The sequence below is a fragment of the Dromiciops gliroides genome, chromosome 4, assembly GCF_019393635.1.
Source record: "Dromiciops gliroides isolate mDroGli1 chromosome 4, mDroGli1.pri, whole genome shotgun sequence".
In the NCBI taxonomy this organism is placed as follows: domain Eukaryota; kingdom Metazoa; phylum Chordata; class Mammalia; order Microbiotheria; family Microbiotheriidae; genus Dromiciops; species Dromiciops gliroides.
In genome coordinates this window covers 180,807,525-180,831,846 of record NC_057864.1, presented here as the reverse complement: position 1 = coordinate 180,831,846, position 24,322 = coordinate 180,807,525, and the positions used below count along the sequence as shown (strand labels likewise).

Here is a 24,322-nt window from a genome sequence, read left to right as displayed (position 1 = left end):
GTGGATTACAATGAAGTAACTGCTCTGCTGCATAGGAAATCCAAACCCAGAAGAGCCAGGCTACACCCAAATGTGTGGTAAGCCCCTTCTGCTTCTGCTCTCCAGCCACTGGGGCCAATGGTCCTCTGCACCAGGCCTGGCTCCTGGAACCACCTTCGATGAGGCACAAAGCCCACCATCTGCAGGTCCAGGGTGCAGAGCTGGTGCCCAGCTCTCTGAAACAAACCAAAGCTCCTCATTACTGTGGTATTATCCTGCATAGGGGGACATTCTTACTAGAGGCCTTCAGTCAAAATTCCACATATGGTTATGTCAAAGGGAAAAAAAATATTACTACTGTACGCAGTAGTACTCTAGTCTTTCAGAAACAATTGAATCAAATCAATTCTGTCTGAGAGAGATCCAAACTACCATAGTCTCCCAAGTCCTCTGACATGACTTCCTTTTTTTTTTTCTTTTTTGCAGGGCAGTGAGGGTTAAGTGACTTACCCAGGGTCACACTGACATGACTTTTTTGGGGGGAGGGGAGGCAATTGGGGTTAAGTGACTTGCCCAGGGTCACACAGCTAGTAAGTGTTAAGTGTCTGAGGCTGGATTTGAACTCAGGTCCTCCTGAATCCAGGGCCAGTGCTCTATCCACTGCGCCACCTAGCTGCCCTGAAATAACTTTCTAAAGACAATTTGAGGTAATATTTATAGTAATATTAAACTAACTCTCTCTCTCTCTTTTCCGTCCAGAGTAAACAAAGGAACCTCCTCCCTTCAATGGGTATCTTAATCCTCAGAGAAGGGTAGGCCCTATCTCCAGGCAATTGCTCTTAGATGGGTATCTTCTGGGATGGGGAAGGCAAGGATAGATACTAGACAAGTGAGACTCTTTATTCAAAGGTTGGTAATCCAACCTTGATCCATTTGCCTAAGAAAAGCCTTTTTGTCCTCAAACTATCAATCTCCTTTACCAGGTATTTTCCCTACCAATCTGGAAAAGGCTTTAAGAGAGAAGTATTGTTATTCATATCTTCAGTTTTACTAAAAAGGAGGTTTTGTAATATGCTTCCACAGTTGTTTTGCTCCATTGGCTCCTCAGCCAAGGACATATACCAAATGTCTAAGCGTCTTCAAGCAGGATTACTATAGAGATATCTCATCATCAGTAAAGTAAAACCAGCTTGTCTCATGACAGTTTAAGCCCAGCTCACATTCTCTATTAGTAAGGGAACAATCCAATTCTTGATGAGTCATGCTTCATAATAATGGGAAGAGCCAATACTGAAGAATCAGAAAGCAATGTCTCTGTGAATGCATGGCTGTCTCAAGCCAGTTATCTCTATGGTAACTTTTCTGAGTGTTCCTGCTTAAAATCCCAAAGATCAGAAGAATCTGCTTTTATAATCTATATTCACCCTGAGAATCCAAGATCAAGGCAGCTTTTGCCCTCTGTTCCATGGGAAGTTTCTGTCTTCCCTGACCCTGCCTTAGGACCCCTGGCTCAGTGTGACAGGCATGCTTACTAGCTGATGCTGCCCTTGGAATGGGTCGTACCCAATGTTACTATGATGGGTACTTAGCACCAGAAGGCAAAATCCTTCTGGACTCCTTTCCTGCTTACCTGGGTGAAGGAAAAAAATTATCAAAACGCCTGTAGCCTCTCTCTCTACTGCTTCCTACAAACACAGAAGAAGCCAGTTTGTTTTTGAGAACTGAGAAGTCAACAGACTATTTAAAAGAAACAAGGAGGGGGCAGCTAGGTGGTGCAGTGGATAAAGCACCAGTTCTGGATTCAGGATGACCTGAGTTCAAATTGGCCTCAGACACTTGACACTTACTACCTGTGTGACCCTTGGCAAGTCACTTAACCCTCATTGTCCCCCCCCTAAGCCCCCTCCCCCCCAAAAAAACCAAGAATAAAGTGAAGAAAGAAAAATCACTTTCATATTGGGGGCAGCTAGGTGGCACAGTGGATAAAGCACCAGCCCTGAATTCAGGAGGACCTGAGTTCAAATCCAGCCTGAGACACTTGACACTTATTAGATGTGTGACCCTGGGCAAGTCACTTAACCCTCATTGCAAAAAAAAAAAAGAAACAAGGAATGGAAAAAAACCAATACAAGGTAGGAGATAGGAGGGTGGAATTTTCATCATGTGATTCATAGCAGACAGGGAACACTAGTCACTAGAGCAGCAAACTCTTGTTCTCATCTTTCTCACTTATTCAGTGGCAGTGGCTATGGCAGCAATGGTGGAATGGCTGTGACACTCTAAGTGATGGGTCTCTTCTCCCTTCTCCCTTCCCTTCCCATGCTCCCTTATGCCCCATGTTCTCCTGAGTACCTTCTGGCTCCCTCCTTTTAGGATGAGAGAAAGGAATTCTATATGGTCAATTCATCAAGTATTTATTAAGTATCTACTATGTGCTTAGTACTACACTGTGCAAATTGATGGGGATACAAAGAAAGGAAAACAAGCCCCTGTTCTCTAGTAGTTCACATATAAAGGGAGAGACAGCATGCAATTGGCTGAGTGAAAGATGAACCAAAATGGGGAGAAACTTGAGAAAGGAAGACTATAGCTCAGAGAGCTATAGCTCTAGTCCAGGTGTAAAGTGATGGGAGCTTGTACCAGGGTGGTAGCAATGTCAGAGGAGAGAAAGTGTCTTCTTAGCAATAGATTGAATATGGCAGGGGGGCAAAGGGTAAGAGAGAGTTAGGGATCAAGAATGACACCTAAATTGTAAGCCTCGGTGACTAGTTGGGGGAGTGGTACCCTGGAGAGCAACAGGGAAGTTAGGAAGAGGGGAAGGTTCAAATGGAAATGAGTTTGGTTTTAGACTTGTTGAATTCAAAATGTCCCCAGGACATCTAGTTTGAGACAGGAGAAAGGTTAGGGCTAGATAAGCAGATTTTAAAATCATTCACATAGGGGCAGCTAGGTGGCGCAGTGGATAAAGCACTGGCCTTGGATTCAGGAGGACCTGAGTTCAAATCCAGCCTCAGACACTTGACACTTAACTAGCTGTGTGACCCTGGGCAAGTCACTTAACCCTCATTGCCCTTCAAAAAAACAAAAAAACAAACAAACAAAAATCATCCATATAGAGATGACAATTAAATCCATGGGAGCTGATGAAATCTTCAAGTGAAATAGTATAAACAAGAGAAAAAAGAGGCCCCAGGACAGAGCCCCAGAACACCAAAGATTAGTGTCCATGACCGGGATGAGATATACTGAAGGACACTGAGGAGTAGTCAGACAGGTAGGAAATGAACCAGGAGAGAGGAGAGTCACAGAAACCTAGAGAGAAAAGAGAGGGTCTAGGAGAAGAGAGAAATCAGCTGTGTCAAAGCCTCTCTTGTGTCTTGACATCTGTGAGAGAAAGCATTTGAATTGGTAATTTTATCATTGGTCACTTTGGAGAAAGCAGTGTCATTGAATGATGGATGAGGTTAGAAGCTAGGCTTCAGACACTTAAAAACTCAGGAAAAGGAAAGGAAATGGACACACTGATTATAGGTGGCTTTTTTTTTAATCATAAAAGCATTTTACTATTTAGATGGCCTTCTCAAAGAATCGGTGCTAGCCAATGGGTGCTGGTTTTTAGAGGATGGGAATGACACGGGCCTATTTGTAAGCACTAAGGAAGCAGGCAGGGAGAGACTGGAGATTAGTGAGGATGATAGAGGGTGCCCTCTGCTGGAGAGTATGGGATGGAATGGGATCACTTGTATACCTGGAGAGGTTTGCTTTGGTAAGGAGAAGGACTATCTCTGCATTTGAGACAGATATGAAGGGAGACATGGTGATAGAAGGCATTTGAATGATATGAAGTGACTAGGAGGAGAGAAGAAAGGGCTGGGGTAGGGTGAGCCATGGGAGGTTTGAGAAGAGATGAAAAGGTTTGGAAAAGCCGATGTGGTGTGTGGTATGGTAGTATGATTAGGGAGATATAAAAGGATTATCTTGCTGCAATGACAGCCCGGTTGAGATCATACATTATTAATTTGAAGTGAACACATTCAGCATAGTCCTCCTTGACTTCTTAATCTTTCCAGCTCTAGTTCTTGAATCAGAGCTTTGTTTTTGTTTGTTTGTTTGTTTTGTCTTTTGTGAAGCAATTGGGTTTAAGTGACTTGCCTAGGGCCACACAGATATTAAGTGTTAAGTGTCTGAGGCCAAATTCGAACTGGGGTCCTCTTGAATCCAGGGCCAATACTCAATCCACTGCTCCACCTAGCTGCCCCTTGAATCAGAGCTTTGTGCCAGGGGCAGCATCTAACCCTGTTGCACTTTTGGGTGAACCGGTCAGCTCGGCTTCATCTCATCCTGAGCCAACAGGCTTCCTGTGTCAGCTTCCACCTCCCAGGGTTGGTCTTCCTGGCTATTTTGAGGCTCAAAGTGTTGGATCTTTAGACCTTCTCTGGTGTCACAAGGCAGAGCCCCTGACTGAGCTTTCCTGGGCACTACCAGGTTGCACTGGTCACTACCTCTTTTGGTGTCTTCAAGTCTTGAGGGCTGCACATATCCCTAGCCTCAATCTGGTCACACACACACACACACACAGGTGCTGACTTTGCTAGCAGCCTCCTTTCCCCAGTTATTGCCTGTGGGCTTCTGGCAGTAGGTCAGGGTAGAAGAAGTCACTTAACCATGGCTTCTCTTTGCTTTTCTTGATCATCATTTGGTGTGGTACAAATTTCAGGGTTTTTTCCAGAGTCAGCTTGTGGGAGCTGTGTGGTCTGTCATCATGCAGGCAGCCAACTTAGCCAGAAATCTCTAGGGTCCTCTCTGGACCTATGTGTCCAAGGTTTTCATATAAAGCTTTCAAGGCCATAAAGCAGTATACTCTGGGTAGCACCAGCTGATTCCTGGTACCATGGATGGGATCAGGGACAATCTAGAATAGTACTTGTTGGACAGCTTTAACTTCCATTTAAAAAATAATAAACTTTTTTATTTATAGTTTTGAGATCCAAATTTTATCCCTCCTTCCCTCCTTCCCCTCCGCCTTCCTTGAAGCAGTAAGCAATCAGATATGGATCATACATGTGCTATTATGTAAAATATTACCATGTTAGTCATTTTGTACAAGAAAACTTGAATAAAAGGAAAAATGAAAGTGTGAAAAAGAACATGCTTCAGTCTGTGGTCCATCAATATCAGTTCTGTGGAGGTGGATAGTGTGCTTCCTCATTAATCTTTTGGGATTGTCATGGATCATTGTATTGCTGAGAATAGTTGTCTTTCACAGTTCTTCATCAAACAGTATTGCTAAAAAAACAACAATATTGCTGTCTCTGCACAACATGGTTCTGCTCACTTCACTATACATCAGTCCATACAAGTCTTTCTGAAATCATCCTGCTTGTCATTTCCTATAGTACAACAATACTACATCACCATCATATACCATAGCTTGTTTAGCCATTCCACAATCGAAGGGCATTCCTTTGCTTTCCAATTCTTATTCTGCCATTTTCCCCCCCAACAGTAAAGTGCAGACTTGACTCATTTGCCATCTGTCATTTCCTGGTTTGTATCACTTCTCACAGTCCTTCCTCAACCATCTGCTAATGCCACCAGTCCCCCACAGACAACTCCAGCAGAGGACATTGGTTTAATGAATCAAGGTTCACATAGAATAGCATGCTGTCTGGAAGTCCCATACTTTTCAGCTGTCTTCCCACTTGCATGTAACCCGACTGCCTGGGTGTCACATCTAGCCTTGACTCTTTTAGGTATCACTATGGCTTCAGTGTTATATGACTTTCAGGATGGGACATCTGAATCTACATTGGTCTTCTCTGGCCGGTAGTGCATGCTTAATTCATAGCAGGCCAGTGTAGCTATCTGTTTCTGGAAAGCAGCATCCCACTTGACACCAGTCAGAGTATATCGGTGGATTGTTGTCAGTCTACACTTGGAATTTCACTGCAAAGACATAGTCCTTGAATTCTCAATGGAAACCCCATTATAAAACCAAGAATTCCAATTTATTTATTGGGATAGTGAGTCTTACTATAACTCAAGCAGGCAAATGCAACGAGTGTCTGATGAACTTGCTCCCTCGATACAGTACATACAGCTGGCATCTATATGCAGGACAAAGGACTTGCTTGAGTTTACATAGGCTGTCACCTATGTGTAAGGCAGCTGACCAAGTCTTTGAAAGTTTGTTCATATATATCCATACATTGGTCTTTGGAAGGCCTAGTAGGTTTTTGTGTGTGTCTGTTTTTGTTTTGTGAGGCAATGAGGGTTAAGTGACTTACCCAGGGTCACACAGCTAGTAAGTGTCAAGTGTCTGAGGTCAGATTTGAACTCAGGTCCTCCTGAATCCAGGGCCGGTGCTTTATCTACTGTGCCACCTAGCTGCCCTCTGGCCTAGTAGGTTTTGAAACAACTTTGTATTTCTTATTTTTCTGTTTCTGGATCTTTTCAATGATACATGAATGAGGGAGGTGATTCAGTTTAGCAATAGCACCATAGTTTTCAACCACTTTATTATAGTAATTGCCAAATCCTTGAAAAGTCTTGGCCAAACCTGAAATACTCCTGTCTTCTCTGGGTCCATGCTGACATTTTGCTGAGACACTATGTGACCTACTTACTTGACAGAGGCCTTACAAATTGTCTGTCAATTGAAAGCTTTAGGCCATTTTCTTTCAGCTGATCTAACATTTTTTTAAAATCAGCGTCTTTATACATACTTGGGAAGATTTAGAATGTCACCATCTGATACAGAGGAAATTGACATTCTCCCTTATCTTGCCTGGGAAAAAAGCCTGAGGGGTGCACAGGGCAGGGCCCCTTGTCACAGCCCGGGTATGGGGGGAAGGGAAGGAAGAGGAGCACCTGCTGCCACAGTGTGTGCAGGGTTCCCATTCCAGCCCTTGTGTTCAATATTCAAGTCAAAAACTCAGGATGTAGGCGTGGCTGCTGAACTCATCCTGGATACCTGTGCTAGACAAGAGCCAGTAGAGTACCAGCAGACAACTTGTAGCACAAGGCAAGAACAGAAGTCGAGACAGTGAAAAGAGCAAGCTTTATTGAGGGAAGATACCAAATGAAGGAGTGCAGAGGGGGGATGGGTACAGGGCATGGGATCTTGGACGAAGTGAGACTCCCAACATGGGCGAAGCAAGTTGTCATAGGGTTCTTGTTGGGGTCAAATAGTACTGGAATGGAGGGCAGGGAGCTTAGACCTGTGAGGTTCAGGACTGGTGCTAACTCCTGCTTGGGGGGAATGTTGGGGAAGTTGGTAGTAATAGATAGTCACCGTCCCTGTCAGCAGAGAAAGGGGGCTCCTGAGGTTACTGATGAGTTGACTCAGAAAGCTTTGAGCTTCCCTGGAGCTGCTTGAGGAAATCACTGTATTCCTTACAATTAGCTTCTCATGTCCTTTGGGAGTCTTCCCAAAGACCATTTTGTTATCAAGGAACATTTACTACCTGCAGGTAGTTCATATCTCCCAACTATTTTCTCCGTAAGTCTCTGGAAAGTGGCAGGTGCCCCTGAAACACCTTGGGACATAAAGTCAAACTCAAAATCCAGCTAGACCCTTGAAAGCAGTTCTCTCTCTGTTATAGGAATCTGCTCAAAGCCCCTGGATGAGTCTAACACTGAGAACCCAAACTAACTAACCAGGAAGCTAGGGCACCTGGGGCATAGTCTATATTAACCCAGTTTGGGTCTATTATTCATAGTCTGGTGGTCTACATAGAAACTGGTTTTTCCATTCTTTTCCATTGCCACCAATATAGGTGATGCATATAGGCTGCTGAACTCTATAATGATACCATTGACCAGCATCATTTATCACAGACAAGGGAATTTTTTTAGATCATTCCTGGAATGGTTGGAAAACAGTGGTTTGGGTTTGTTTTGGGCTACATCCTACATCTCACTCTTGCAGTGACAACATGTCTGTCTTCTTTCTTGCTTAGCTTCTTCCTCAACTGCTCCTTCCATTCTCCTAGTCCTGGGGAGTCAACCAAAGTGACATTTCTTAGGATTCAGCAATCCTCTGATGTTCATTGTGACCACTTGCCTCTGTTCTCCTTTAAGCATCTACACAAGGGGCAGCTAGGTGGCGCAGTGGATAGAGCACCAGCCCTGGAGTCAGGAGTACCTGAGTTCAAATCTGGCTTCAGACACTTAACACTTACTAGCTGTGTGACCCTGGGCAAGTCACTTAACCCCAATTGCCTCACTTAAAAACAAACAAACAAACAAAAAAAACAAAAGCATCTACACAAGCTACATAGATAGTGAAAGTCTTTGGGTGGTGAGCCCCAGCTTATAGTTTGCAGTATCCTGCAACAATCCTGAATAGGTTGGAATTAGTTCTAATTAATGCTATTGCTCCATTGGTATTGGATCTGGACATATCAGAGCCAAAGTGTCCACTACCCTGTTGATACGCTCAGTTTCCTTAGGAAATTCCGAATTCACTTTGATATATCCTAGAAATGGGGAGTTTTTATCACTCACTCCTCCAAGTTCAAGCCTAGTCAAAGGCTAAGTAGGTATTTTCTCAAATGTCTCTCATAGAGTGACCAGAATACAATGGTAACTTTCACCCCATTGTGAAGTCTGTTCCACAAATTCAGATGGAATAGATTCATAAGGAATTGATGATGAATTCATGCGCACTACTTTTAGGGTCCAGGGTGACCTCCTTCCCTGGCCTTGCCTCCTTTCCCCAGTTCTGGTCCTATAGCTCTCAGCTTCTGTACCTCCAAAGCCACATTCTTTTTTCTTTTCTTTTCAAATCTGGATCTCCCTGCCTTGTTCATCTATAATTCAGGAACTGCTCACAAGTCAGGTCCCACTACTGATCATCAGAGGAGCTTTGACCTGCTCCATTTCCAAACTAGGCCAGTTGACTTCCTTAGTCAACCTGGTGGCGATGACCTCCCAAGATGTCATCATACTGATTGCAAACTGGAATTCAGGACTCCTGAGTACAAGCCTCAGGCTCCTCAGTAGCTGGGATTATAGACACCGTCAAAGCTACATTCTCCTGAGTGTGTATGACTTTCTTCTCTACATTATAACAGAAGGTAGTTCTGCCTTTTCAGTTTACTGCTGGTTGCCAGTGTTCCTGTATCAGTCTGTCATGATGATGTTCCTTCATCCCTTTATCTTTATTCTTTTTTTTTTTTGTGGGGCAATGGGGGTTAAGTGACTTGCCCAGGGTCACACAGCTAGTAAGTGTCAAGTGTCTGAGGCTGGATTTGAACTCAGGGAGTCCTGAATCCAGGGCTACTGCACCACCTAGCTGCCCCATCCCTTTATCTTTAAAGAAGAGTTTTTCCTAGGTCTACCTCTCACTAGATTTTCTGTTGTATTTCAGAGGTCAAATTTGCATCTGTAGGGTCACTCTCCTGCTTAGTTTCATGGTCCATAGAGGAGAAGATGATCTTCTGGTGACTGGAATTAAGTTTTTGTGATGTAAGTTATCTACAATTGCTTAAATGCTTTCACAAGGCCCATTAACTTGTCACAAGTCAAGGACTATTTCAATGCTTTAGTGGTCTTTAGGAATAACCTTAAGTCAGGTGAACTCTGTAGTCCTTTTGCTCCTTAGACTAACCTGAGGGGTCATCAGCCTTCACTTGGCTCTGAATTACCTTGCAGTAATCTAGAAAACCTAGAGGCTCTTCTTGTTCAGTCGTTTCTGACCCTTCCTGACCCCATTTGGGATTTTGTTGGCAAAGATACTAGAGTGATTTGCCTTTTTCTTTTTTCTTTTCTTTCTTTCTTTCTTTCTTTTTTCTTGGGGGGTCAGCAGCGAGTCAGCTTTATTCTTTTTTTTTTTTTTTTTAGTGAGGCAATTGGGGTTAAGTGACTTGCCCAGGGTCACACAGCTAGTAAGTGTCAAGTGTCTGAGGTCAGATTTGAACTCAGGTACTCCTGACTCCAGGGCCAGTGCTCTATCCACTGCGCCACCTAGCTGCCCCAGCTTTATTCTTTATTCTTTATTGTGGGCCTGTTGGCCTTCCTGTGGGCTTGCTCTTCCTAGTTGTGCTTCAGGTGCAGCCTCTCCAACAGGTGTTCTCCCAGCCGGGGCTGGGGGTCAGCAGGGTAGTCAGGTGGTCGCCCAGGTGCTTCAGCCTTTCACTTCTTCGCCCAGTTAGTGCCTCTCCAGGAAGTCGCAGAGTTGTGGATCCCCTTGGCTGGAGCCCAGGGCGTGCAGCTTCAGGAGGGCCTGGTTCAGGCCCTTCTCCAGTCTCAGGGCAGCCTCCATGCCATCCAAGCTGCAGCCCCACTCGTCATGGGCAGGTTTCTGCACAGCCTGGAGGAGGAACCGGCCCCCACGTTGGTTCTGGAACCACATAAGGTGCTCGGCGCCCTCGTGTTTGTCCTTCGCCAGGTCCCAGAAAAAATGCGACACCCTAGGCAGAGAGACATCATCCCTGTCGAAATAGAAACCTAGGGACAGGTAGGAGTAGGAGGCCTGCAGGTAGAGGTTGGCCAGGTGGTTGACTGTGGCCTCGGCCTCGGAGGAGAAGTTTTGGCGGATCTGGGAGGTGGAGCTCATGGCACTGACGACAAAGGGAGGAGGCAGCTGGTCCGAAAGTGGGGGTCAAGTGGTCCCTTGGGCTGGTGGGCTGCAGAAGGGCAAAGATCTAGTGTGAGGGGAGCTGGGGGAACCCTGGGACTGTTCTGTCCAAACACTGTTGAAGCAAGAATCAGAGCCAGGCCACAAGGTCTGAGATTTGCCATTTTCTTCTCCGACTCATTATATAGATGAGGAAACTGAGGCAAAACAGGGTTAAGTGACTTGCCCAGGGTCACACAGCTTGTAAGTGTCAAGTATCTGAGGCCTGATTTGCACTCAGGTCTTCCTGAATCCAGGGCCAGTGCTCTATCCACTGCACCACCTACCTGCTCCCCTGTGTTTCTAATTTTTAAAAATCACAATACTTTTCAGCTAACACCCCCATCTGGCCAGTGCTGTGTTCTGTGATGTCCAGAATTCAAAAAGCCAACCATAAAACAAGGTAAAGGGGATGTGCAGCATCATAAACCAGTACAAGAAACAAAGTTCTGAAGTCAGTGGCAGTTAGCAGATAATGGCAGTGTTGGTATGCAAATTAACATGAACACAAAAACAACATTCCATTTATATTTCAATAGGAACTAGATCACAACTAGGGTTTCAACTTAAACCCTTAAATAACAACCCTTCGTATGCAAGGCTGCTGTGGGCTGGAGGCATCTACCCAGAAAGAGGCCAAATGCAAAGCAAAACTAGAGCAAAACAGAAAGGTCAAAAATAGAGACATGATTAAAAAGAAAATCAAGCTGAAAACTTCTGAGAGAGAAAAAGAAAGTAAAATACATTGAAGGAAATAAAAGTATACCTCAAAAGGACACAAAGATATGTCAAAATTATAAAAAGGCAGCATATTTTTCTAGTAAGAGTGAGCTAAATTATTTTTTAAAAATTCAATTTTATCTTGTTTTTCAGTTTCAGATTCTCTCACTCTTCCCTCTCCTTTCCTCAGCTGTTGAAAAAGCAAGAAAAACATAATCTGTTATAAATATGTATAGTGAAGCAAAACAAATTCCCTCATTAGCCATGTCTAAAAAGAACTATACTTCAATCTGCACGCTTAGTCTGTCACCACTCTATCTGGAGGTGGGACAGTGTGTTTCATCGTGAGTCCTTTTTTTTTTTGCAGGGCAATGGGGGTTAAGTGACTTGCCCAGGGTCACACAGCTAGTAAGTGTCAAATGTCTGAGGCCAGATTTGAACTCAGCTACTTCTGAATCCAGGGCCAGTGCTTTATCCACTGTGCCACCTAGCCGCCCCCCATCATGAGTCCCATGAAACTGTGATTGGTCCTCGTGTTGATCAGAGTTCCTAAGCCTTTCAAAGTTGTTTGTCTTTACAATGTTGTTATTGTGTAAATTGTTCTCCTGGTTCTGTTCACTTCACTTTGTATCAGTTCATACAAGTCTTCCCAGGGTTCTCTGAAACCATCCCCTTTATCATTTGTTCTGGCACATTACATCACATTCATATAACCATAACTTGTTTAGCCATTTCCCAATTGATGGGAATCCCCTCAGTTTCCAATTCTTTGTCATCACAAAAAGAACTGCAATTAATATTTTTGTACATATGGATTCTTTTTCTCTTAAAAAAATATTTTTGAGGTATAGACCTCAAATATAGACACAGTTTAATAGCTTTGGGGGCACAGTTCCAAAATGCTTTATTGAATTGTTGGACTAGTTTATGGTTCCATCACAATGCATTAATGTGCCTGTTTTCCCACAGCTGCACCAACATTTATCACTTTCCCTTTTTGTCAACTTTGCCAACCTGATGGGTGTGGTAGTACCTCAGAGCTATTTTAATTCGCATTTCTCTAGTTATTAGTGATTTAGAGCACCTTTTCATCTGGCTATTGATTGCTTGGATTTCTTCTGCCCAGTCTATCTGCCTAGTCATCTCATTGGACAATTTACCAAGTAGGGAATGGCAGTGAGCTAAATTCAACTCTGAACTATAATCATCAAAGGAAAAATGGGGGCAGGGGAAGAGACATGGCTTAAAAGATGAATTTTTTTAAATCACAATTTTAATTTTTGTACTACAGGTATCCTATTTAGTTATAGTAGTAATGCTAGAAAGTTCTACTTTTAAAAAAGCAGGAGGAAAGAATTAAAACCGTATTTAAATACTAAAAGCAGAGAGGGAAAAAAAATCCCATTATAAACCTCCACATATAACATGTAGCATATGTAGCATGGGTTGGTGGTGCTTTGGCTCTCACTGTCTTGTGCAGAGACATGGTTATATACTCTAATCTTCAGGTGTGATTTTTTTTTTTTTTGTATTGTCATGAGCCCTCAGCTCCCTCTGCTAGAGTGAGGGTTCTTTTTTTTTTTTTTTTTGGTGAGGCAATCGGGGTTAAGTGACTTGCCCAGGGTCACACAGCTAGTAAGTGTCAAGGGTCTGAGGCCGGATTGGAACTTAGGTCCTCCCGAATCCAGGGCTGGTGCTCTATCCACTGTGCCACCTAGCTGCCCCTAGAGTGAGGGTTCTTTAAACGTGTGTGGGAAGAACAAAAGGACATCCTAGGTGCCCAAGGCAACTGGCTCTGGGGGAAGGCCTCCTCCTCCTTATTTGCTAAGCCTCTTTTCCCCTAACACCACAGTTTAGTTCCATGGTGCCTAGGAAAATCCATGCGGTCCAGAGTAGCCTTTTTCCTTTTTTCCAGTACTTTGGGAGATATCATACCACTTATCAATCAGATCTTGTTGGTTCTTGCCAAAGCCCCAGCCAGACATCCAGCAATTTGGAAAGAGTGTTTCCTTCTCCGTGTATATATTTCAGACAGACCAAACTCTAGCCTTTCAATCTGCTGCTTCCTTTAATTCCTCCAATGACACTCCTCCCCCCCTTCCCTCCCCCGATACAGAATGTTATCTTAGAGAAACCAGTTTTTTTTCTTGAGTACACTTGGCCAACACAGAGCAAACACACTGTTGAAATAAGGAAGGTGAAAGTCCATTCTGTAAGAGTCAGGCAGCACAATGGGAGACCGACAGTGATAAGAGTTTCCCCAGGGTGCTGACCCACAGGGAGCAGCTGTAGTCTCTTGCTTTCTCCACTCTTTCTGTCCTGCAGGTTTGTGGTTATGGAAAGTTTTGGCAGTGGGTGGGGGGGCGGCGGGGAGGGGGGCTTTGAGACATCTGGCTCTCCAACTGCTTCTTTATACCTTATGTTGGATCAGTCAGGAAACAATTTTTATGTCTTGTTACATATCTGCCACGTCTGCCCTCTGAGAAATGAAATTTGCATCCTTGAGATTATTACCCTACCCTCACCCCCTTTCTTGGCCTGGACTCTTCCTCATAAACCTTCACTGTGCAGTTACTCATTCTCCAAGGACCAGTAGGGAACAACACCAATGACAGATCCACAGATATATGTTCTTTAATGGCACACTCACTAATAGAAGTCCCAAATATTCAGCTATGCGCTCTCTCTCTCTCTCTCTCTTTGTGGGGCATTGAGGATTAAGTGTCTTGCCCAAGGTCACACAGCTAGTAAGTGTCAAGTGGCTGAGGTCATTTTTGAATTCAGGTCTTCCTGAATCCAGGGCTGGTGCTTTATCCACTGCGCCACCTAGCTGCCCCCCAATGCTCTTTTAAAAATTTTGTTATTGATATCTTTTGTTTTTATATCATCTTCATTTCTGACTGTATCCCTCCAGAGATCCCTCTCTAGTGAATCATCCCTTGTGACAAATAATTTTAAAAAGGAAAAAAGGGGCAGCTAAGTGGCACAGTGGATAAAGCACAGGCCCTGGATTCAGGAGGACCTGAGTTCAAATTCAACCTCAGACACTTGACACTTACCAGCTGTGTAACCCTAGGCAAGTCACTTAACCCTCACTGCCCCACAAAAAAGAGAGAGAGAAAGCAATTTAACAAAGCCAACCAATATCGACTGGGTCTTAGAGTACATGTGACTTCCACATCTATAGTTCTCAACCTCTGAAAGGAGGGAAATATGTTTTCTCAGCTCTCCTCCAAGGCCAAGTTTCTTGATAATTGTGGTTTTGGATACACCGGATTTTTGTGTGGTGGTCCAACACAGCTACAGGAGACAATATGGTATTAAGGAAAGAGCATTGGCACCGAAGCCAGAGGAACTGGGTTTAAATCCTGTCTCTGAGGCTTACTGCCCCTTTGACCTTGAGCAGACCTCTCCACTTTCCAGGACTTTAGTTTCCTCTTCTATAAAATCAGGACAAAGTTGAACTAGAGGAACTTCTAAGGTTTTATCCAACTCTAGATCCATAAGCTCCCTCCCTGTCTGTTGCAGGTCATTTTCATGCCTTCTATGGGCATCATTACCAGGCTGATGGGATAACCCACATTCTTTTTTTTTTTTTTTTTTGGTGGGGCAGTGAGGGTTAAGTGACTTGCCCAGGGTCACACAGCTAGTAAGTATCAACTGTCTGAGGCTGGATTTGAACTCAGGTCCTCTTGAATCCAGGGCCAGTGCTTTATCCACTGCACCACCTAGCTGCCCCCCCCCATTATTCTTCACTTAGTGAAGCACACTGGCTAATTCCTCCATCCATCTCTGATGGGCAGCATCCAACTGAACATTCCTTGAGATATGTTAGTGGGTCGTTTGTCTGCCCAAACTGAAACTTGATTGAGCATCATATTTATGTAGCTTAGAAACTAAAGCCTTCTTCAGAGCCCAGACCTGAATGCAGACCTGGGATAATGAGTTACTGAATTCAGTGTTAGGGCTTAAAGGGACCTTAGAGGCCATCAAGAGTCACCCATCAGATGAGGAGGAACTTGAGGACTAGGGAGATGAGTGATTTGCCCAGCGTCACACAGCTAATACACAGCAGAGACAGGCTTTGAACTCGGGACTTTTGACTTTGGTTTTGTTTTTGCAGGGCAATGAGGGTTAAGTGACTTGCCCAGGGTCACACAGCTAGTTAAGTGCCGAGTGTCTGAGGCTGGATTTGAACTTAGGTCCTCCTGAATCCAAGGCCAGTGCTTTATCTACTGCGCCATCTAGCTGCCCTGATAACCACTATTCTGAAAGAAATGTTCCCAGGCTGTAACATAAAGGGCTTTTTTTGATCTTGGAAAAAAAAAATGGTGTGAGGGCTCATTACCTCATGCCTGGACTATTACAGTGGCCTGTTAGTGGTCCTCACTGTGGTCTATCCTCCATTCAGCTGTCAAAGTAATCTACCTAAAGCACAGATCTGACCACATCAAATCTTCCCCCCACCCCCCACTTAACTCCCGTGGCTTTCTCTTGGCTTCAGGGTCAAATGTAAAGTCCTCTGACATTCAGAGCCCTTAATAACCTGCCCCACCCACCCTGGCCAAGACATCTCCAGTGTTTGTACATTGTGCTCATCCCGCCATACTTTGGCCTCCTTGCTGTCCCTCACACTAAACACTCCATTTCCTGGCTCTGGGCATTTTTTCTGGGTGCCCCTCATTCCTGGAATGCTCTGCCTCCTCATCCCCACTCCTTCAAGTGCCAGATAAAATCCCACCTTCTACAAGAAGCCTTTCCCAACCCCCTGTTGGCTAGTGCCTTCTCTCGGTTGATCATCTCTAATGTATCCTGAAGATATCTTGATTTTTGTATATAATAGCTTGCATGTGTTCTCCCTAGTTAGACAGTGAGCTTCTTAGAGCAGGGACTGTTTTTTATCTTTCTTTGTATCCCCAGCCCTCAGCATAGTACCCAGCACTACGCTTGATACATCTTTACTGATTGACTAAGTCCTTGGAAGCCTACTAGCCTTTCTTATCCCAGCAACCCCAAAATGGTGCTAGAGGGTTTGAACTGGCTTGCTCCTTTCTGTCCTTCTGCTTCCAGTTCTCATCCATTTGCCCAGATACTCAGTGATGATGACCTACTTCTTCACAAATTTCTGATAGTAGCCACCAAATTCTAGAGAAGTCTTTGGCTCTGGGTCTTTTTCCCAAAGAGATCATAAAAAAGGGGAAAGGACCCATATGTACAAAAATATTTATAGCTGCTCTTTTTGTGGTGGCAAGGAATTGGAAATTGAGGGGTTGCCCATCAATTGGGGAATGGCTGAACAAGTTGTGGTATATGAATGTAATGGAATTCTATTGCGCTGTAAGAAACGATGAGCAGGAGGAGTTCAGAGAAACCTGGAGGGTCTTGGGTGGGCTGATGATGAGTGAGATGAGCAGAACCAGAAGAACATTGTACACAGTATCATCAACATTGTGTGTTGATCTACTGTGATGGACTATATTCTTCTCACCAATGCAATGGTACAGAAGAGTTCCAGGGAACTCATGATAGAAAAGGATCTCCAAATCCAGGGAAAAAAATAAAAAGAAAAAAAGAACTGTAGAATATGGATACTGATTGAACCATACTATTTCTTTTGTTTTTGGTGCTGTTGTTTTTCTTTTTTGAGGTTTTTCCTTTTTTGATCTGATTCTTCTCTTATAACATGACTAATGCAGAAAAAAAAGAAGTCGTTGGCTCTCTAAGATTTTTCAGATATGGTCAGGTGACTCGTGCTTTCTTTAACTCTTGAGATTGGTACTTTGTTCTGTCCTAAGATGCTGGGTGACCCACATATTTATTATGAGATATTGGATACTTTTCCCCATTTTTTTCAGCCTATTGACTTTGTTTTAATATTTCTTATTGCCTTATGAAGTTATTGGTTTCTATTTGGTCCATTATAATCCTCAGGGAGTTTGTTGCTTGGACAAGGTTTTGTACCTCTTATGACAAACTGTTAATTCCTTTTCCAATTCCTTCTTCCCTGGTTCTCATTTCTTTTCCAATTTTTCCCTCATTTGTTCTCATTCCATTTAGAAAAAACACTTTAACATTCTTAAATGCTTACCTCATGTCTTTTAGGAATTCTAATTGAGTTTGTTCCCAGGCCTGGACCTTATGTATTCTCCTAGGCACTATTAGGCTAAACAGTGGTATTAGGGGACAAGAGGCTTAGCAAGTAAGGAGGAGGAACCACTTCCTCCAGTCAGTTGCCTTTTTCTTTGAGGCTTTGCTTGTAGATGTTTTTCAGTCATTCTCTTCTGATTGTGTCTTGAGCATCCCTGTCACCATAATTGCATTTTATGGTGGGATTCTTGACTTAGGACTTGATGTTAGGCCTGGGCTCTGCCATACTTCTCGAGGAAAAGTCTGGCCTGATCCTGTTGTTGCTTTCTTGGGGTTTTGAGTGCCCGGAATGTCAAGGACAGACTGAGAACCTGCATGCTTTCAGTGCTTCCATTCCCAGAGTGGTATGATCCAGTGCAAAGTCTGATTGCTGCCCCCTGGTCTGAGCTCTGTAAGTTCCTGACTTGGGTTTGGGTTCTTGCCAGTCTATTGCTGCTGGATTCTGCCCCTGTTAACCAACTCAAAAGCTCTAGTGATTCAAGGTAGCAGAATCCTAAGTGACGCCCCCTCCCCCCCACTTTGTTCTGGAATTCCTGCCTTGGTTATTTCTCTGCAGGCTATTCCTTGGGCTAGATGCTGGAAGTAAGACCCTCCTCTGGGCTTGGGGTCTGAGAAGCTGTGCTGCTGCTGCTGCTGGCTTCTGAACTTTCTCCTTTCTTGCAACACTGCCCAAAGGTCTTCTTCTCACTCTGCCCTAGATCTGTAACCCGGAACTGGGGAGTGACAAAGCCGCCAGTTGGCACCTGCCCCCATTGCAGTACTTCAGTATGGATGTAGTAGAGTCATGGTATGGTCTGGAACCTCCTCTTAGCCTGGAGCACAGAATCTCCCAGGCTGCTGAAGTGCTCCATTAGCATGCTCCTGCCCCAGCCCTGTCCCCAGTGTCCAGAGAGAGACCTCCCTGTCTGTTTCCTTATCCTGAACTGGGCCAGACAAATGACTCACAGAGACTTTTTCTAAACTTCCCCATCAGGATTTGGTATGGTACATTTTCTAGATCTGATTAGAGGATTTTGTGGAAGGGAGCTTGCTATACTATTTCCTACCACTGCTATCTTGGCCCCCCTACCTCTCTCTCCCCATACTTAGAAAGGTTCTGCATCACTGGCATTTGTCAATGGATAGCTTTAGACTAGGGCTGCCTTGCCTACCTAACACTTTCCTTATGCTCTTCCATTGTCTCCCAAATATAATGAGAACATCCAAAAATACCCACACCTCCAGTAATTCATGTCATCATCTACCTTCTCCATGAACTATTAGAAGGTGACATGAATCCCAGAGGTTTCTTGGAGCATGTGTTCAAAATGGTAGAATCTCACTAGATCTTTTTCCTTATCTCTCTGCCATGGGTATCTGTTGGTACCCACAGAGTAAGTCCAACACTGAAAATTCCTGATGACCTAGTAGATATGCCAGGCATTTTGAACTTATGGTATGGTGTACTGATCCACATTAATTCCCTTGTTCAAAGTCTGATAGTCTGAATCTTCCTGGGCTTTGAAAGGACCACTACTCTGGGTGAGGTATCCCCACTATAAGACTCGCTGATGATCTTACAGAACAATTCCTGCAGAGAGTTTCTGAGGGCTTTGGTCTCAAAGAGAGCAATTTTCCGAGTCAAAAAGATTAGGTGCCTATCTCTTCCTCTTGTTTCTCATTCTCCCCTCTCTTTCCATCCTGTTGCCCTATGGAGTGAAGTGTGTGTGTGTGTGTGTGTGTGTGTGTGTGTGTGTGTGTGTGTGTGCGCGCGCGCATGTGTGTGCATTCTTCCTTCCTTCAATTAGTTCAGATGAGAGTGATTCAAGTTTCAGCCACTCTTCCTCCTAGTTTGTGTAAACTTCTAATTGTTTACCCCAATTATCTGAGATAATTTCCCCATTCTTCCTCTCCATTTTCCCCTCCTAGTGCATTCCTCTTCCCCTCCCTTTCCATTCTTCTTTTAAGATCATCAAGATATAACAGAACTTAAGACCCTTCGTCTAACTTGGCTTTCTCTGTGACCTTAGATGAGGATAACCATCTCTCTATATTAGAATATAAACAGGGACAGCTAGATGGTGCAGTGGATAGAGCACTGGCCCTGGAGTCAGGAGTACCTGAGTTCAAATCTGGCCTCAGACACTTAACACTTACTAGCTGTGTGACCCTGGGCAAGTCACTTAACCCCAATTGCCTCACTAAAAAAAAAAATAAAAAGAATATAAACAGTTTATACTTGTGTTTAGTCCCTTATGATTCATGTTTACTTTATGTTTCTCTTGATTTTTGTGTTTGCACTTCAGAGTTTCTTTTCAGCTCTGGTCTTTTCATTAGGAATGTTTGGAAGTCTCCCATTTCATTAAAAATCCATTTTTTTTTCCTCTGTAGGATTTTACTGAGTTTTTCTGGGTAAGTTCTTGTTGTAAGCCTATAGTTTTTGCCTTCTGGAATATCATATTCCCAGCTCTTTTTCTTTTTTGAGGTGGCAGCTAAATCATGTGTGATCCTGACTCTGGCTCCACGGTACTTGAACTCTTTCTTTCTTTTTTTTTTTTAAATTTTTTGAGAGACAATGGGGGTTAAGTGACTTGCCCAGGGTCACACAGCTAGTAAGTGTTAAGTGTCTGAGGCTGGCTTTGAACTCATGTCCTCCTGAGTCCAGGGCTGGTGCTTTATCCACTGCACCACCTAGCTGCCCCTACTTGAACTCTTTCTTGCTGGCTGTTTGTAATATTTTTTCTTTGACTTGGAAGCTGTGGAGTTTCTATTTTTGATGTTTCTGTCAGGAGGTGACTGATGGATTCTTTCTATTTCTATTTTGCCCTCTGGTTCTAAGACATCTGGGTAGATTTTTTTTAAAGGATTTCTTAAAATATGATGTTTAGGATCATAGTTATAGATTTCAGGTACTCCAATGATTTTTTTTTTAAGTGGGGCAGTGAGGGTTAAGTGACTTGCCCAGGGTCACACAGCTAGTGTCAAATGTCTGAGGTCTAATTTGAACTCAGGTCCTCCTGAATCCAGGGCCGGTGCTTTATCCACTGCGCCACCTAGCTGCCCCCTAGTCCAATGATTCTTAAATTTTCTCTCAATCTATTTTCCAGGTCAGTTTTTTCCTTTTTTTTTTTTTTTTAGCGTTTTGACCGTGTTTTATTATTTCTTATCATGTTGTAGAGTCATTATTTTCTACTGTATCTGGTCCATTCTAATTTCAGGGAGTTTATTGCTTATATAATGTTTTACTCTTGTGTCATGCTATTAATTTTCTTTCCAATTATTTCTTCCACAGCTCTCATTTCGTCTTCCCTTCCCCCCTCTAGCATTCTCATTTCAGTTATAAAAACATTTTTTTGTTTGTTTTGTTTTGGGTTTTTTTGTGGGGCAATGGGGGTTAAGTGACTTGCCCAGAGTCACACAGCTAGTAAGTGTCAAGTGTCTGAGGCCGGATTTGAACTCAGGTACTCCTGAATCCAGAGCCAGTGCTTTATCCACTGCGCCACCTAGCTGCCCCAGTTATAAAAACATTTTAAACTTTTAAAAAATTCTTGATTCTAATGTATAACCTATATCAGATTACTTACCATCTCAGGGAGGGGCAAGGGGAGGAAAGGAAAGGAAATTTGTAACTCAAAATTTAAAAAAAAAGAATGTTAAAAATTGTTTTTATATGTATCTGGGGGGAAATATTATTTTAGCAATTCTTGCTTTATGTCTTCCAGAAATTCTAGTTGAATTTGTGACCAAGCTGTGTTTTTCTATTACTTATAGATATTTTGGAGTCATTCTTATCTTCTATGTTTATGTCTTGAGGGTCCCTTTCACTATAATTGCTTTTCATGTTAGGATTCTTTTTTTGTTTGTTGGCTCATTCTCCCAGCCAACTACTTCCTTTTTGACTTTGGACTTTATGTTAAAGCCAGGCTCTGCACACTTCTAGAAGAAATGACTGGGCTAGTCCTACTTCTGATTTCTTGGGGTATTGAGTATTATGGCATTTCAAGACCTCAGGTTAGGCTAGGGATCTGGATGTTTTCGGTGCCACCAAACTGGTTCATCCAGGGCAAAGACTTATCACTACCCTCCTCTTCTAAGCTCTGCAAATTCTTGACCTCTGTTTGTGGGCCTACCCCCGGTTAGACTGCTATCAGACTTGGCCACTATCAGCCAGCTGGAAAGCTCTGCTGTTTCAAAGTGACAGAATCATAAGTGTTCCTTTGATGTGGGATTCCTGCCCTGATTATTTTTCTGTAGGCTTTAGCTTAGGCTAGAAGCTGGAACTGAGATCCTGCCCCACTCCTGGGGTCAGAGCCACACAGGTGTTGCTTGCTTCTTGCTTCTGAATTCACTTCTTGCTCAGAATACTAGTCTAGGGCATTGTAACTACTTCTCACCTCTGGGCTCCACCCCTGGGCACAGGTCCCCTCACCAGTCTTTCTTGGATTGAGGGACAGACAGCCTGGAGGCACCTGTTTTTGCACAAGTTTAGGCCTCTCTATGCTGGATCCAGGGCCTCTTTTTGCCCTGGTGCACAGTCTCTCCTTGTACTGGAATGCTCCAGTGCACTCCTGGCTGAACCCCATTGCTAATGTCCATAGATCTCTTTGCCCATCTCCCTATGCCAAGAAATAAGTCAGTGGAAAAATAAGTTGGAAAAATAAGTCAGGGTGACTTTGTTTTGGACTTCCTGTTTAGGCCTGGTGTATTTTCTAGATCTGCTTTGAGGAGTTGGGGTGGGATAAACCTTGTTAAACTTCTTCCTGGTCCTCCACCATCTTGGCTTCTGCCACTGGTGTTTATTTTCTTTCAAGCTTCCATATTAGAGGCATGGATTGTCAGGGTGTTCAGATACTGAGCCCTAATTTACTTCCTAGAACATGTTGCCAGTTCTTTGAACAGCCTGGAATTGGTCCCAATCAATGCTGATAATCCAGTGATGTTTATTTTCTAGCTTTTGGCATAGCAGGGTTGCCTTCTTGTTGACACCCACAGCTTCCCTAGTGAACTTTAAGTTCACTTTGATACAGCAGAAGTAGACTGACCTGAGGTTACTGCAGGTCAAGGTAAAAGTAGTTATCAGGTAAAGTACCACATACAAATCCAACCCATGGGTTTAATCAGAGTTACATGTGGAGGCCTTGACATGAGTCCCAACTGAGCTCACAAGAATAAGAAGAGGCTCCTCACCCAGCCAAGAGGGGCCCAACCTCATGTAGGGTGCAGGAGGGGAGCCAGCTGGTCACAGAATCGGGCCTGACTGAAGAGCAGCCCTGTGTCTGGGGGGTGGGGGGTGGAATCCAAAGCAAGGAGCAAATTCAGAAGCAAGAAACAGCTTGGGGCTCTGACCCCTGGGAGTAGAGCAGGGTCTCAGGTCCAGCTTCTAGCCCCATCTAAAGCCTGCAAAAGAATAACCAGGGCAGGGATCCCAGACCAAAGGAGCTCTGAGCTAACAGAATTTCCCTTCTGCCTATAGTGGCTGAATTCAATTGCCATCTAGTACAAGTAGAATGAAAATGGGCAGGTTGTGAAGGATCTTTAATGACAAACAGATCCTAGAGACAATAGGGAGTCACTGGATTTTATAATGTGGTGAAGTCCAAACTTTAAGAAAATCACTTTGGTGGCTGGCTTGGTGGAAGACAAGATTGAAGAGGGGAAAGAGACATGGGGCGGGGTGTCGGGGGGAACTCTACTCTCTCTAACTCTGCTGCCTTAACAGGAAAAAATAAATAAATAAAGCTCTTCCTTGTAACAAATCATGCAAAACAGATCCACATATTGGCTGTGCCCCAAAAGATTTGTCTCATTCTGAGCCTCTAGTCTGTCATTGCTCTGCCAGGAAGTGAGAAGCAACACGGTTCATCCTTAGGCTTCTGAGGTCAGGATTAGTCACTGCAATTATTAGGCTTCATATGTTTTCCACAGTTGTTTTTCTTTATGTTGTAGTCACCATACAAGCTATTCTCCTGATTGTGTTCACTTCATGCTGCACCAATTCACACAAATCCTCTCAGGTTTCTCTGAATCCCTCCCTTTGCTAGTTTCTTATGGCATAATACTATCCCATTGTATTCATATGTCATAATTTGTATAGCCATGCCCCACTTGGTGGTCATCCACTCTGTTTTCAGTCTTGCTGTTTGTCCTTTGTTCTCAAAGAGGACCTTGACACTGGGCTGATGTTATGACTTGTAGTGAACTGGATTTAAGTGAGGGAGGGCTGTGCAAGGTCACCAACCTCACTCTCTCCTTCAGAGATATCTATGTCCAGTGGTAAGATATATATCAGGATGATTGGAGATGGCCCCGGATGTTTAAGGCAATTGGGGTTAAGTGATTTGCCAGGGTCACACAGCTAATAATTGTCTGAGGTGAGATTTAAACTCAGGTCCTCCCAACTTCAGGGCCAGTGCTCTTTCCACTGCATCACCTAGCTGTCCCCTTTCGGTCCTGTAAAGTTGGCTCAGAGCGTATACATAGTTTATTGAGTTTTGGGGGGTATTGTTCCAAATGGCTTCCCAAAATGGTTGAATTACTTCACTATTCCTCCCACAGTCTGTTTATCAGTACAGTGCTCCTCTCTAACAGTTATTGTTTTTCTTTCTTTCCATTTTTCCCCCCATGGCTAATCCGATAGTTATGAGGGAGAAACTCAAGACTTTTTCTTACTACTAGTGATTTGGAGCATTTTTCACATGGTTATTGACAGCTTTCTTCTTTTGTGAACTTCTTGTCCATAGCTTTTGACCTTTTACATTTTGAGGACTTGCTATTGTTCTTATATGTTTGTAACAATTCCCAATTTATCCTCAGACCTTTATTAGAGAAATTTACTACAAAGATTTCCCTCTAGATAACATTTTCCTTTTCCATTTT

The 24,322-nt window shown here is 43.6% G+C and overlaps 1 protein-coding gene and 1 pseudogene across 3 annotated transcripts in view; one reads left to right on the top strand and one right to left on the bottom strand.

Moving 5' to 3' along the window:
- The window catches only part of ODAD4 (outer dynein arm docking complex subunit 4), a 70,174-nt gene that overhangs the window by 23,989 nt on the left and 21,863 nt on the right, over positions 1 to 24,322 (top strand). The window lies entirely within an intron of this gene.
- Positions 10,018 to 10,540, bottom strand: LOC122726681 (annotated as a pseudogene).